This window comes from Palaemon carinicauda, chromosome 26, assembly GCF_036898095.1.
Source record: "Palaemon carinicauda isolate YSFRI2023 chromosome 26, ASM3689809v2, whole genome shotgun sequence".
NCBI classification, from domain to species: domain Eukaryota; kingdom Metazoa; phylum Arthropoda; class Malacostraca; order Decapoda; family Palaemonidae; genus Palaemon; species Palaemon carinicauda.
The window spans coordinates 83416947-83429446 of NC_090750.1; the positions used below are offsets into that span (position 1 = coordinate 83416947).

The 12500-nt window shown below is 35.3% G+C and overlaps 1 protein-coding gene and 1 long non-coding RNA gene across 6 annotated transcripts in view; one reads left to right on the forward strand and one right to left on the reverse strand.

Annotated features, from left to right (window-relative positions):
• The window catches only part of LOC137619636 (uncharacterized), a 300875-nt gene that overhangs the window by 191004 nt on the left and 97371 nt on the right, over nt 1-12500 (reverse strand). The window contains exon 2 of the long non-coding RNA XR_011039944.1: nt 9880-9924. This is a non-coding gene — a long non-coding RNA (uncharacterized lncRNA). The remainder of the gene's footprint in view (nt 1-9879; nt 9925-12500) is intronic.
• Nucleotides 1-12500, forward strand: part of LOC137619635 (SET and MYND domain-containing protein 4-like) — a 227298-nt gene that overhangs the window by 175322 nt on the left and 39476 nt on the right. The window lies entirely within an intron of this gene.

Consider the following 12500-nt stretch of genomic DNA (forward strand, 5'->3'; position numbering starts at 1 on the left):
TCAATAAAACAATAAGCTCATATGCCTTCAATAAAACAACAAGCTCATATGCCTTCAATAAAACAACAAGCTCATACGCCTTCAATAAAACAACAAGCTCATATGCCTTCAATAAAACAACAAGCTCATAAGCCTTCAATAAAACAATAAGCTCATATGCCTTCAATAAAACAACAAGCTCATATGCTCATACGCCTTCAATAAAACAAGCTCATACGCCTTCAATAAAACAACAAGCTCATAAGCCTTCAATAAAACAACAAGCTCATATGCCTTCAATAAAACAACAAGCTCATACGCCTTCAATAAAACAACAAGCTCATAAGCCTTCAATAAAACAATAAGCTCATATGCCTTCAATAAAACAACAAGCTCATATGCTCATACGCCTTCAATAAAACAAGCTCATACGCCTTCAATAAAACAACAAGCTCATAAGCCTTCAATAAAACAACAAGCTCATATGCCTTCAATAAAACAACAAGCTCATACGCCTTCAATAAAACAACAAGCTCATAAGCCTTCAATAAAACAACAAGCTCATATGCCTTCAATAAAACAACAAGCTCATACGCCTTCAATAAAACAAGCTCATACGCCTTCAATAAAACAACAAGCTCATAAGCCTTCAATAAAACAACAAGCTCATATGCCTTCAATAAAACAACAAGCTCATACGCCTTCAATAAAACAACAAGCTCATAAGCCTTCAATAAAACAACAAGCTCATATGCCTTCAATAAAACAACAAGCTCATACGCCTTCAATAAAACAAGCTCATATGCCTTCAATAAAACAACAAGCTCATACGCCTTCAATAAAACAAGCTCATACGCCTTCAATAAAACAACAAGCTCATAAGCCTTCAATAAAACAACAAGCTCATATGCCCTCAATAAAACAACAAGCTCATACGCCTTCAATAAAACAACAAGCTCATAAGCCTTCAATAAAACAATAAGCTCATATGCCTTCAATAAAACAACAAGCTCATATGCTCATACGCCTTCAATAAAACAAGCTCATACGCCTTCAATAAAACAACAAGCTCATAAGCCTTCAATAAAACAACAAGCTCATATGCCTTCAATAAAACAACAAGCTCATACGCCTTCAATAAAACAACAAGCTCATATGCCTTCAATAAAACAACAAGCTCATATGCCTTCTCCAATACAGTAATGGCTACAAGCTCATATGCCTTCTCTAGTAAAATAACAATAACAACAAGCTAATATGCCTTTTCCTATACAATAGCATCAGCAACAAATGCAGCCGTTTCTAGTTCACTGCAGGACAAAGGCCTCAGATATGTCCTTATTTTATCGCCACGATTAGTAACGGTGGGAGACTTTGGTCTGATAGCCCACAGCAAACCAACCTATTTTGGGTGGCCCTGACTAGTACAGCTATGCTGATTATGGCGAAACAAGCCCTATCACCACGTTAAAAGGTATCCCCACTCAGAAACGTTGATCTAAATCGGGTAGGAATATTTATTTATGTAAGATAAATGTATTTAAGTACAATCTAATTAAACTTTACACAACTTGATATCGTTTCAAATACTATATCTTATAAACATAAAGCAACGATGTTTATTTTGCTTAAATATCTAACGAGATGCGTTCCTCTCTCTGGAATCTTCATTGTTCATTTTGCCTAAATATTTAACGAGATGCGTTCCTCTCTCCCGAATCTTCTAAATATCTTTAGAATGATTTTACTCCTACGAGATGGGGACTACCTAGTCGAAGTCCTTCGCCTTTTCATGGTAAATTAGGTTTTTACAATGACACACATTGAAGTCTGTTTATCTTACCTCTTTCTCTATCGAACCCAGTTTCGACTCGCAACGGTAGATTTGCAACTAGGTACCGAATTTGCTGCTTAGGCAAACAACATTCTCAGATTTAAAGAATGCCCCCGTAATGTTTCAGCAAGCCCGGTCCGAGACTCGAACGTGGAACCTCAGCCAGCCAGCCAGCCAGCCAGCTAAGTGCGTTAACGATAACGTTGTGAGTTTGTGTATGTGTAGAGAGAGAGAGAGAGAGAGAGAGAGAGAGAGAGAGAGAGAGAGAGAGAGAGAGAGAGAGAGAGAAACATTCGGAAACAGGATTTGTATTCATAGGGTGTCATTTTATAAAAGAAAAAAATTGAGTAAAGAATCGGAAAAAACTCAGACCTTACCAAGGAATTATTGTCAGGACGAAGAATTCAAGAATTCTGGTGAAAGAGAGTAGTATATTGGAGGGGGATTAGAAGTGTTGCGGGAAGGGGGGGGGGGGAGGGGTGAGGAAGGAAACTCACAGAAGAGGACGTTCCTCGGAGAAAAGAAATATAATGAGGAAGACGAGAACGAGGGAGCAGCGGCTCAAGAGTTGCACCAGGATTTTGGAGGCTTTATCTCTGCCCATGGATCGATGGACGAGTAGTAGTAGTAGTAGTAGTAGTAGTAGTAGTAGGCAGTGGTAGTAATAGTGGCCGTGCCATAGGTGTAACACAAGTAGTAGTAGTACTAGTAGATCTTGGTTCCGTGGGCTGGGCTAGGCTGGGGTGATTTTCAAGAGATGCGGGCTTACTTGTGCTACTGCGATATAGCAGAGGATGAGGATAAAACCTTTTGGGGCCCCTTTCTCGACCTTTGCGTAATGCGCGCGCGCACACACACAAACAAACAAAACACACACACACATATGCTATAGTGTGCATATTGAGCATAAATAAGTAATAGAATTTAAATGCATACATTCGTGCATAATACACTTGGTTGATATTTTCTAAAGTCCAATACAATAAAAATTCTTTTTTATAGGGGGGTAAAAACTAACTTTATAAATGATAAATAAAAGACCCAAAAAAAGAAGAAAAAGAAGAGTTAAAATGTAAATAAGTAAAAGCATTTAAATTCATACATTCGTGCATAATACATCAAGTTGATATTTTTAAAGTCAAACAATGAAAATCCTTTATCAAAGAGCGGTAAAAAATAACCTTATAAATAATACATATAATAGATCCAAGATAGAAGGAAAGGAAGAGTTAAAATGGGAGAGAATAAGGAGTGGGGGTAAGTTAAGCGCAATTACTTGGAGGTGCCGTAAGGTCATTGCAAATCAATAACAGTGGAATTCAACTTTGTAAATGTTAAGTTCAAGTTTAAGATATTCCTCCATTCAAGATTTTTATTTCTTTTTTTTTTTTGTTAAATCATGTTTGCAGTTTAATGGCTTAACCTTCATAGTAATTTTTGTAATTTTATATCGTAAGTTGCTAAGAGACCATATAACCTGCATAGGATTCTATTGTCTCCTGGTGAAATTATTCGGGGTTGGATTAAACCTTCAAGAATATAATGGCAAATCATTCACGATATAAAGTAAGAGTTATATTAAGCCTGTCAATTTGCAGATACTGTAATACATAAGGAAAAGTTTCCCTTTTTAAGAGGATGACATTTGAATAAGATATGAATATAACAAATGATCGCTCTCTCTCTCTCTCTCTCTCTCTCTCTCTCTCTCTCTCTCTCTCTCTCAGATAACATGACCATAACACTGGCAAAAACTGGATTCTGCACGAACCGCCGCCCACGTAAACACACCGTAATATTCATGCCTAACCCTGACATAGTCTCTCCCCTACCGGCCAATTCCTACACGACATTCCAACCAGTTTGTAAACGCCTTCCGAAAAGATTAGCATCATTGGAGAATGGAAGGAAAGATATGTTAAAACGATGTGCAACACAGTGAAAAATACTATACATCTCAACATTACCACACATATATGATGTACATAGTCAGTTGTAGTTTATTGACTGCTCGCTGTTTTTGTTTGCGTAAATTTAAGAGGTTAATCTCACAAGCATTATAGTATTAACTAGTGTACCGATCAGTCAAAAATGACGTATGAATATTTAGATAGATATGCACAAAACCACAGGCACATAAACACACACACAACCCTTCCAACCCCCTCCCCCTTTCCTAACTATAACCTATTGGTTCAGCAATTTGTGGGAGTGTGGAGTTTCCCATTGTACCTCTCGGGGTAACCCTCTCACCACGGTATGACTAATCCTTCTCACCATGGAGTTTCCCATTGTACCTCTCGGGGTAACCCTCTCACCACGGTATGACTAATCCTTCTCACCATAAGCGTAACATGAAAGATATATATATATATATATATATATATATATATATATATATATATATATATATATATATACTGTACACACATATATACAGAAACACACACACACACACACACACATATATATATATATATATATATATATATATATATATATACATATATATATATATATATATATATATATATACACACTATTATATAGGGTTTCCAGCCTCTCGTCCTTCTTAAATGGCTACTCAAGGTACCGACGGCTCGACTACTCCTAGCAGTTACCCATCCAACCACTTATCAGACTCAACGCTGCCCTACTTCACTGACCCAGTGTTGATACAGGGAATATGTTACTGCGTTTTGTACATAGCCTCTCTCGTAGGTAATTCTCATTATAGCTGACATAAAGGAAATTCGTGAAGTTTGTCGCAATGGCATTCACTTTTAAAGTTTTGTCGCAGAGCCTCCTGTTTAGTAGTGGTAACGCGTTCGCCTAGCATTCATATGGAAGCAGATCAATCCCCTCCCGGGACCGTGAGTTTAAGCTGATTACTGGGGAGGTCACTGCCGTAGTTGGGCTTGCCCGGTTGACGTTCTGGTGAGCATCTATTCTAATGAAACTGAAACCAACACCTTTAACCTTTAGAAGAGTGCCATATAAACCTAGGTATGCTTGCACTGAGTGGCCAGAACAATGTCGATGATCTAGAGTCAAGGATAGACTTTAAAAACCCTCACGGGTTTCTTATCCTCGGACATATAATAAGACATACGTCTTAATCCCTGCAAGTGTTGGAGGAAGACGACAGTAGCCAATACCATAATAGCATCTTGTTTTTCCAGCTAGGATTGTAGCTTAGCTAATAATAATAATAATAATAATAATAATAATAATAATAATAACTAGAGGGGCACTCAGTAGAGCGAAGACCTCCACCGCGGCAGCATATTTCTAAACCTTTTGTTCGACCTTGACCTTGACCTTTTAACCTTGATATGTACTAATTGGCGTGGATTTTCATACTCTAAAATATGAAGCAAATTTGAAGTCTCTGTGACAACGATGTCCAAACTTATGGTTGATTACGGGAATTGGACATTTTGCTTGACCGTGACCTTGACCTTTGACCTTGACTTTCCAAAATTTAATAATTTCCAGTTTTTACACAACACTTAATCCCTGCAAGTTTCATTACTCTATTATTAAAATTGTGGCCAGGAGGCTGTTCACAAACACACACACACAATCAGGGGGTGAAACATAACCCCCTTCCAACTTCGTTGGCGGAGGTAATAATAATAATAATAATAATAATAATAATAATAATAATAATAATAATAATAATAATAATAATAATAATGTGTAACGTTATTCTTCGAGGCTGAAGTAAGTACCAGATTTAATCGAGTATAAGTACTGCATCTCTCCGGCTTCAAGGAAGACTGACTTTTAAAAGCTTGCAATCGCCCCCCCCCCCCCTCTCCTCTTTCATCACGCCAGGAAGTGAAGCATGGGAAGGAAAGCTAAATTGTTGATTTCAATCAGGCTCCCCACTGACGGAAGGAATAAACGCTGGTAAACATTCCTTCAAATGCCTCTGCCACTCATGAGTGACATTTAAACCTTTACACTGTAAAGATGTTAATAATTTTGATAAAAACAACTTTAATAATTTTGATAAATTCATTAATAAAAGATCAATAATTTTAATTATAATAATAATTTTAATGATTTAAATAATTTTATTAGCTTTAATAATAATGATAATAATAATAATAATAACAAAAACAACAACAATAATAATAATAATAATAATAATAATAATTCCAATAATTTTATACAAACAATAATTCTAATAATTTTAGTAATAATAAAAATATTAGTCCCCCGACACCCAAACCTCAACGCTAACGCATACTTTTCTCTTTATCTATGAAATCACCAAAAACACCTTAAGCGCGTCCCTCGGTAAAAGGCTTTGATATTGAAGTACCGAATGGCGTAACGAACCTTATGAGCCAATTGTACCCCCGAGCGAGGATCGAAGAAGGGGAGGGACAAGGTGGGGTTGGGGGGGGGGGGGGAGAAGACCCCTAGGGAACGTTCTGCGCCTTCGATTTCCTACACCAGATGGTGGGGGGAAGTCTAGGGGTGGGGGGAAGTCTAGGGGTGGAGGGGGGATGGGGGAGGGTTGTTTTGAGGGGGTATTGTGAGGCCGAATGGGAATGTGAAGGAAAATGTGGATGAATGTGAAAGGATGTGATGGTGTTTGTGTTCTAGAAAGGAATACTAGTAAAGGTACATGCGATAAAAGGGTGGCCATAATACATCGACGAAAAGGAGTACAAATATAAAACTAGACAGATGAGTGACAAGACAACTGGTGATGGTGGGAGATTTTTGTATGATCGCGCACAAAAAACCAACCTAGTAAGGGTGTTCCTGACTAGAACAGCTTTGTTTGATCATGGCGATACAGAAACCCTTTCACCATGCTAAGGTATCCCCACTCAAATTGAGTCAGAAATAACCTACGTAGATATATGAAGGTGGATAAAAAAAAAAAAAAAAAAAGTTAAAAGACCTTAAATTTCCTCCCCAAATCTGCATAAATCATGAGTAAATTGACATATATCTAAACCTTCTGCATACATAAATTTGTATAGAATGACTATATTAACCAAAGAGTCTAAATTGAAATTCAGTATAATTAAGCTCTACTAAAGTGCCTAATGCATTACATTATTATTATTATTATTATTATTATTATTATTATTATTATTATTATTATTACTTGCTAAGCTACAACCCTAGTTGGAAAAGCAAGATGCTATAAACCCAAGGGCTCCAACAGGTAAAATAGTCAAGTGAGGAAAGGAAATAAGGGAAAACTAGAAGAAGTTTAAGAAAAATAATATCAAAATAAACTATAAACTATAAAAACTTAAAAATAACAAAAGGATCAAAACCTCAAAATTACAAGAGGAAGAGAAACACGATAGGAACAGTTTGCCAGAGTGTACCCTCAAGCGAGAGAACTCTAACCCAAGACAGTGGAAGACCATGGTACAGAGGCTATGGCACTACCCAAGACTAGAGAACAATGGATTGATTTTGGAGTGTCCTTTTCTTAGAAAAGCAGCTTACCATAGCTAAAGAGTCTCTTTTACCCTTACCAAAAGGAAACTAGCCACTGAACAATTACAAAGCAGTAGTTAACCTCATGAAAGAAGACGAATTGATTGGTAATTTCAGTGTTGTCAAGCGTATGAAGAAAGAGGAAAATGTGTTAAGAATAGGCCAGACTATTCCGTGAATGTGTAGGCAAAGATGTAATGAGCCGTAACCAGAGAGAGGGATCCAATGTAGTACTGTCTGGGCAGTCAAAGGACCCAATAACTCTCTACCGGTAGTATCTCAACGGGTGGCTGGTGCCTTTAAAAGATTTTTTACAAGAACCAAAATTCAATCACAGAGATAATTGTATAATAAGTATAATTCATAATTGTCGAAACAAAATCTTTAAACTAGTTACAAAGGAGACTTTAAGAGATTCATATTTAAGAGTTTTTTTTTTCTTTTTTTTTTTTTAATCCCATCATGAAGAAGATGGTAACCTTCATGCAATTAATAATATATACCCTTTTCGGATGAGCTGAATAGCATAAATATTCAACGCCCCCCCCCCCCCCAATTTTATAAACAGATTATCCATAATGCTAAAACCGTTAAATAAGAGTAACACCCACAAATACTAGAAAAAAATATCCCCAAAGTTTCCATTACATGTTTATTCTTCAACGTCTGAGACAATTTTAGTTTCCTACCGAAACTGCATCTCATTGAAGGGGGGCGGGGGTACCACATAACTCTCTCTCTCTCTCTCTCTCTCTCTCTCTCTCTCTCCATCGGAACAAAGGGGCGGGGAACCACATAACCTCTCTCTCTCTCTCTCTCTCTCTCTCTCTCTCTCTCTCTCTCTCTCTCTCTCTCTCCATCGGAACAAAGGGGCGGGGAACCACATAACCTCTCTCTCTCTCTCTCTCTCTCTCTCTCTCTCTCCATCGGAACAAAGATAAGGGAAACTTGAATAATGCAGAAGGGGAAAAAGAATATACGAATCTCCGGCGAGAACTAAAAATAGACTTAAATTCTCCTTTAAGAATAAAAACCTTTCTGGGATTTTATTTTTCAAAGGGTAAGTATTTCTTCGGAGCGAGGTTTAAGAAATGCTTATGCAAATGTTCCCCCCAAAAAAACAGAATCGAAAGAGCCGTCTTTATACGGTTTCTCAATACAGTAAATCTGTTCAAGTTTTATATCTTTATTTTTTCCTTAATACGTTTCTAATGAACATAAAAATTGAAGATCGATCAGAAACACAATTTTACTGTATGAATTTTTTATTGTTCGTAGTATAGATATTTAAGGTCATTATGTTTGTTCTTTACCATTTGCTTTTCACACAAATAAATCACGTTACTCTCTAAATATACTGTACATACACCAATGCACAAAATATACTCTATACACACCAATACACTAAATATACTCTACATACACCAATACACTAAATATACTCTACACACACCAATACACTAAATATACTCTACATACACCAATACACTAAATATACTCTACATACACCAATACACTAAATATACTGTACACACACAAAACAGATCAGGACCTCAAACATAAATAGATCGATTAGACTATCTCAAGTGCCCAAAGTAACAAGCATAACCGATCAAGTTCTTTGCAAAAAAAAAAAAAAAAAAAAAAAAAAAATTAATAAATAAATAAATAAAAAACATGGCTCATAACCATACAAACAAAACTGAACCATTTCTCTCCAACATAAAAAACCAATCTACAGCCTACACACATACTTGAAATCGCTTGGCCTCACATACAAACACAAAACCAGTCATACTTTCACATATACAAGCAAATAATCAGGATTTAACAAATAATAATAATAATAATAATAATAATAATGATAATAATAATAATAATAATAATAATAATAATAATAATAATAATAATAATAATGTTGACCTTGATGCTTATAGAGGTGTAGACCAAAATAGCATTTTTCCTTTTCTTTATAAAGACAGTCAATTTCTTCGCTCCTAAGTTGTCCGTTATTTTTTTTGCAAGTTAGCAAGAAAAGATTTTTTTTACACTTCCTAATGAATAAGTAATGTCACTCCACTGTATAAATATTTTTGTGGTAGCTGATTACCCCCCAATTTCCATAAAAGAAATTGTTGTTCCACGTACAAAACTGATTACAATGACCTATTCTTTGAAACACTGTACCCGATTATGTCAAAATCCTCAACAATTACGCTACGAAATACAGCTGTTATAAAACGATTTTAATGAATAATGTTTCGTTTTATATTCAATAAGATAATGTAGTACTGTAAACATACGAGTAGGTAATCAATACCCTTCCACACGCCTTTCTAACAAATTCCATCACGAAGACTAACATATTCGCCATGAAAAGTGGAAATTACAAAATCATCGACTCTAAAATTTAAAAAAATTATCTTTTCTAGAATTAAGAACAGAAAACAATAGTTCCTATTTCACACAAACAAAAAGACACAAACACAAACACATTATATATATATACATACATACATACATACAAATATATATATATATATATATATATATAGTAGTCTACAAAAGATTATTTCTTATGTACTCACCACTGGCACAGAGGATCACAGCGTTAAATGCTACCCAGATGGTTTCTGTCGAGGAAAAAAAAAAAAAAGACACCTGTTATTCCTAACCACAATCAAAACAAACAGCTTACCTTTATCATTGTTAAATGTAATTTCATATTCATAAATATAAAAAAAATCAATCAATCAATATATATATATACATATATATATATATATATATATACGTGTGTGTGTATGTGTGTAGTAATGATCTAACAAATTTAACATAACTCTTAAAGTCGTCTCTTACAAAATGAGTTTCTAAATCCTCTTAATCAAACTATGACGTAAAAATTGAGAGGCTGGACAGCAAAATGAAAGAAAAGATGCAGGAATGCAGGGTGGATAAATAGTGGCTGCACCTAAGGACCGAAAAGTGGCTCCCAGTACACTTAAAATAATACTTATAGTGCCCTACAACATGTACAGTTGGACACACAAGTCCCTGGCCCACATCGTTCCGAAGAGTTGCACCCTGACACACCCTTAATGCATGGCTAGTAACTAAGCAGCTACTGTAGAAAGAGAAGGTATGGTAGTGTCTGGGGGGCTCTATACAGGATCTTGCAACGATCAGAGTGACCGTGTAACAGGGTGCCTTACCCCACACATCATGGGAGATAAGAAATTGTGCCTAAAATAACTCTAAATGAAACTGTTCTGTAAAAAGATACACAAATTTAATCAAAATACTGATTTTTCAAGTCGTAAATAATCTTAAGCAACCCTTTCCTTTTAGCACAAAGAGAAATCAATACAGGTTCAGTGCTAAACCATACCAGCCACTTCAAGCTACACATCTAAAGATACGTAATAAAGAAGTGATAACAGCTTTTAAATAGAGGGGCACTCAGTAGAGCGCAGACCTCCGCGACGGGAGCTTATTTCTCGACCTTGACTTTTGACCTAAGATTTTCAAAACTGAATCCCTTCCACATCTCAACATAGCAATTAATCCCCGAAAGTATCACTACTCAATAAGTAAATTTGTGGCAAGGAAGTGGTTCACACACAAACGACCTTTTGCTTGACCTTGACCTTTGACCTAGGTCATTAAAATTTGAATCACTTCCAAATCTCAACACAACAATTAATCCCTGAAAGTAACACTACTGTATGAGTGAAATTGTAGCCAGGAAGTTTTTCACAAACAAACAAACTACAGACTAACAAAGGCGAGAACATAGCCTCCTCTGCAACTTCGTTGGCGGAGGTAACCAACACAAAAATCCGTTCAAAAATATATATAAGCGTTTTTAGTTACATTATCTCCAGCTACTGCAATGTAGTACAAATCTTTCCCCTGCGAAATTATCAAAATCCTACATGGCATTATCTGACAACCTTAAATCCAGAGTCTACATAATGTAGATAACTGTACAGTTTCTACCGGCTTCTCCTAGATTAGTTATAAAGCTAATCAGTTAAATGGGCTAAAACCTCAACCCTGCAAGAGCCTGCAATCACTGATTGCAGATAACATTTTTTGCAAGGGGCGTGGTACCAATGACCTTCACCTTCCAGGTAACAAAATTAGTTTTCCTTTTACACGAGAGTTCTGAAAATCTTTGAAGAATATATATATATATATATATATACTGTATATATATATATATATATATATACTGTATATATATATATATATATATATTCGAGAAAGTAACGTCGCAGTATGACAAGCAAGAGGTAATATTATATCAGCAAAATAAAGAGGATATATTCATCCTAATCCTTTTTAAATATATTCTAGGTTTTTATAGTTTATATATGACAGTCCTATTTTAATATTGTTACAGTTCTTAAAATATTTCATTTGAGATTTTCATTATTTCTCTTGTAGTTTATTTATTTCCTTTCCTCACTGAGCTATATTTTCCCTGTTGGAGCCCTTGGGTTTATAGCATCCTACTTTTCCAATTAAGGTTGTAGCTTAGCTAATAATAATAATAATAATAATAATAATAATAATAATAATAATAATAATAATAATAATATGTCCTTTAGTCATGTGTGGGGTTTTGCTATTTTCATCACCACGCAGGTTGGTGACTGTGGGAGACTATTGACTGATGGCTCCAGCAAATCAACCTAGTAAGGGTGGCTCTGACTAGTACAGCTTTGCTGATCACGGCAATAACAATCCTTTTCACCACGTTAAGATATCCCTACTTAAAAATTATATATATATAATATATATATATATATATATATATATATATTTATATATATATACAGTATACGTATATATATAATGTGTATATATACGGTATACGTATATATATAATGTGTATATATACAGTATATATATATATATATATATATGAGTGTGTGTGTGTGTGTAAAAATTAAAGTCGATTCGCAATAAGCTCACGAAAGAGAATTGAAAAACTTGATTGGATCCCTTATTACGTTTTATTGACATTGACAGATTAACAGTGATTTTCCCTCCCGTGCGTGCGTGCAAACCCACACATTATAAGTGTGCGTTCGTGTGCAAGCTATTATAAATATATATAATTTAATGGCTCCAAAAATTTGGGAAAGGATTATCACGGAATATTTGATTTCTTTATACTTTTATTAACCTTTTTTCTCGCTTT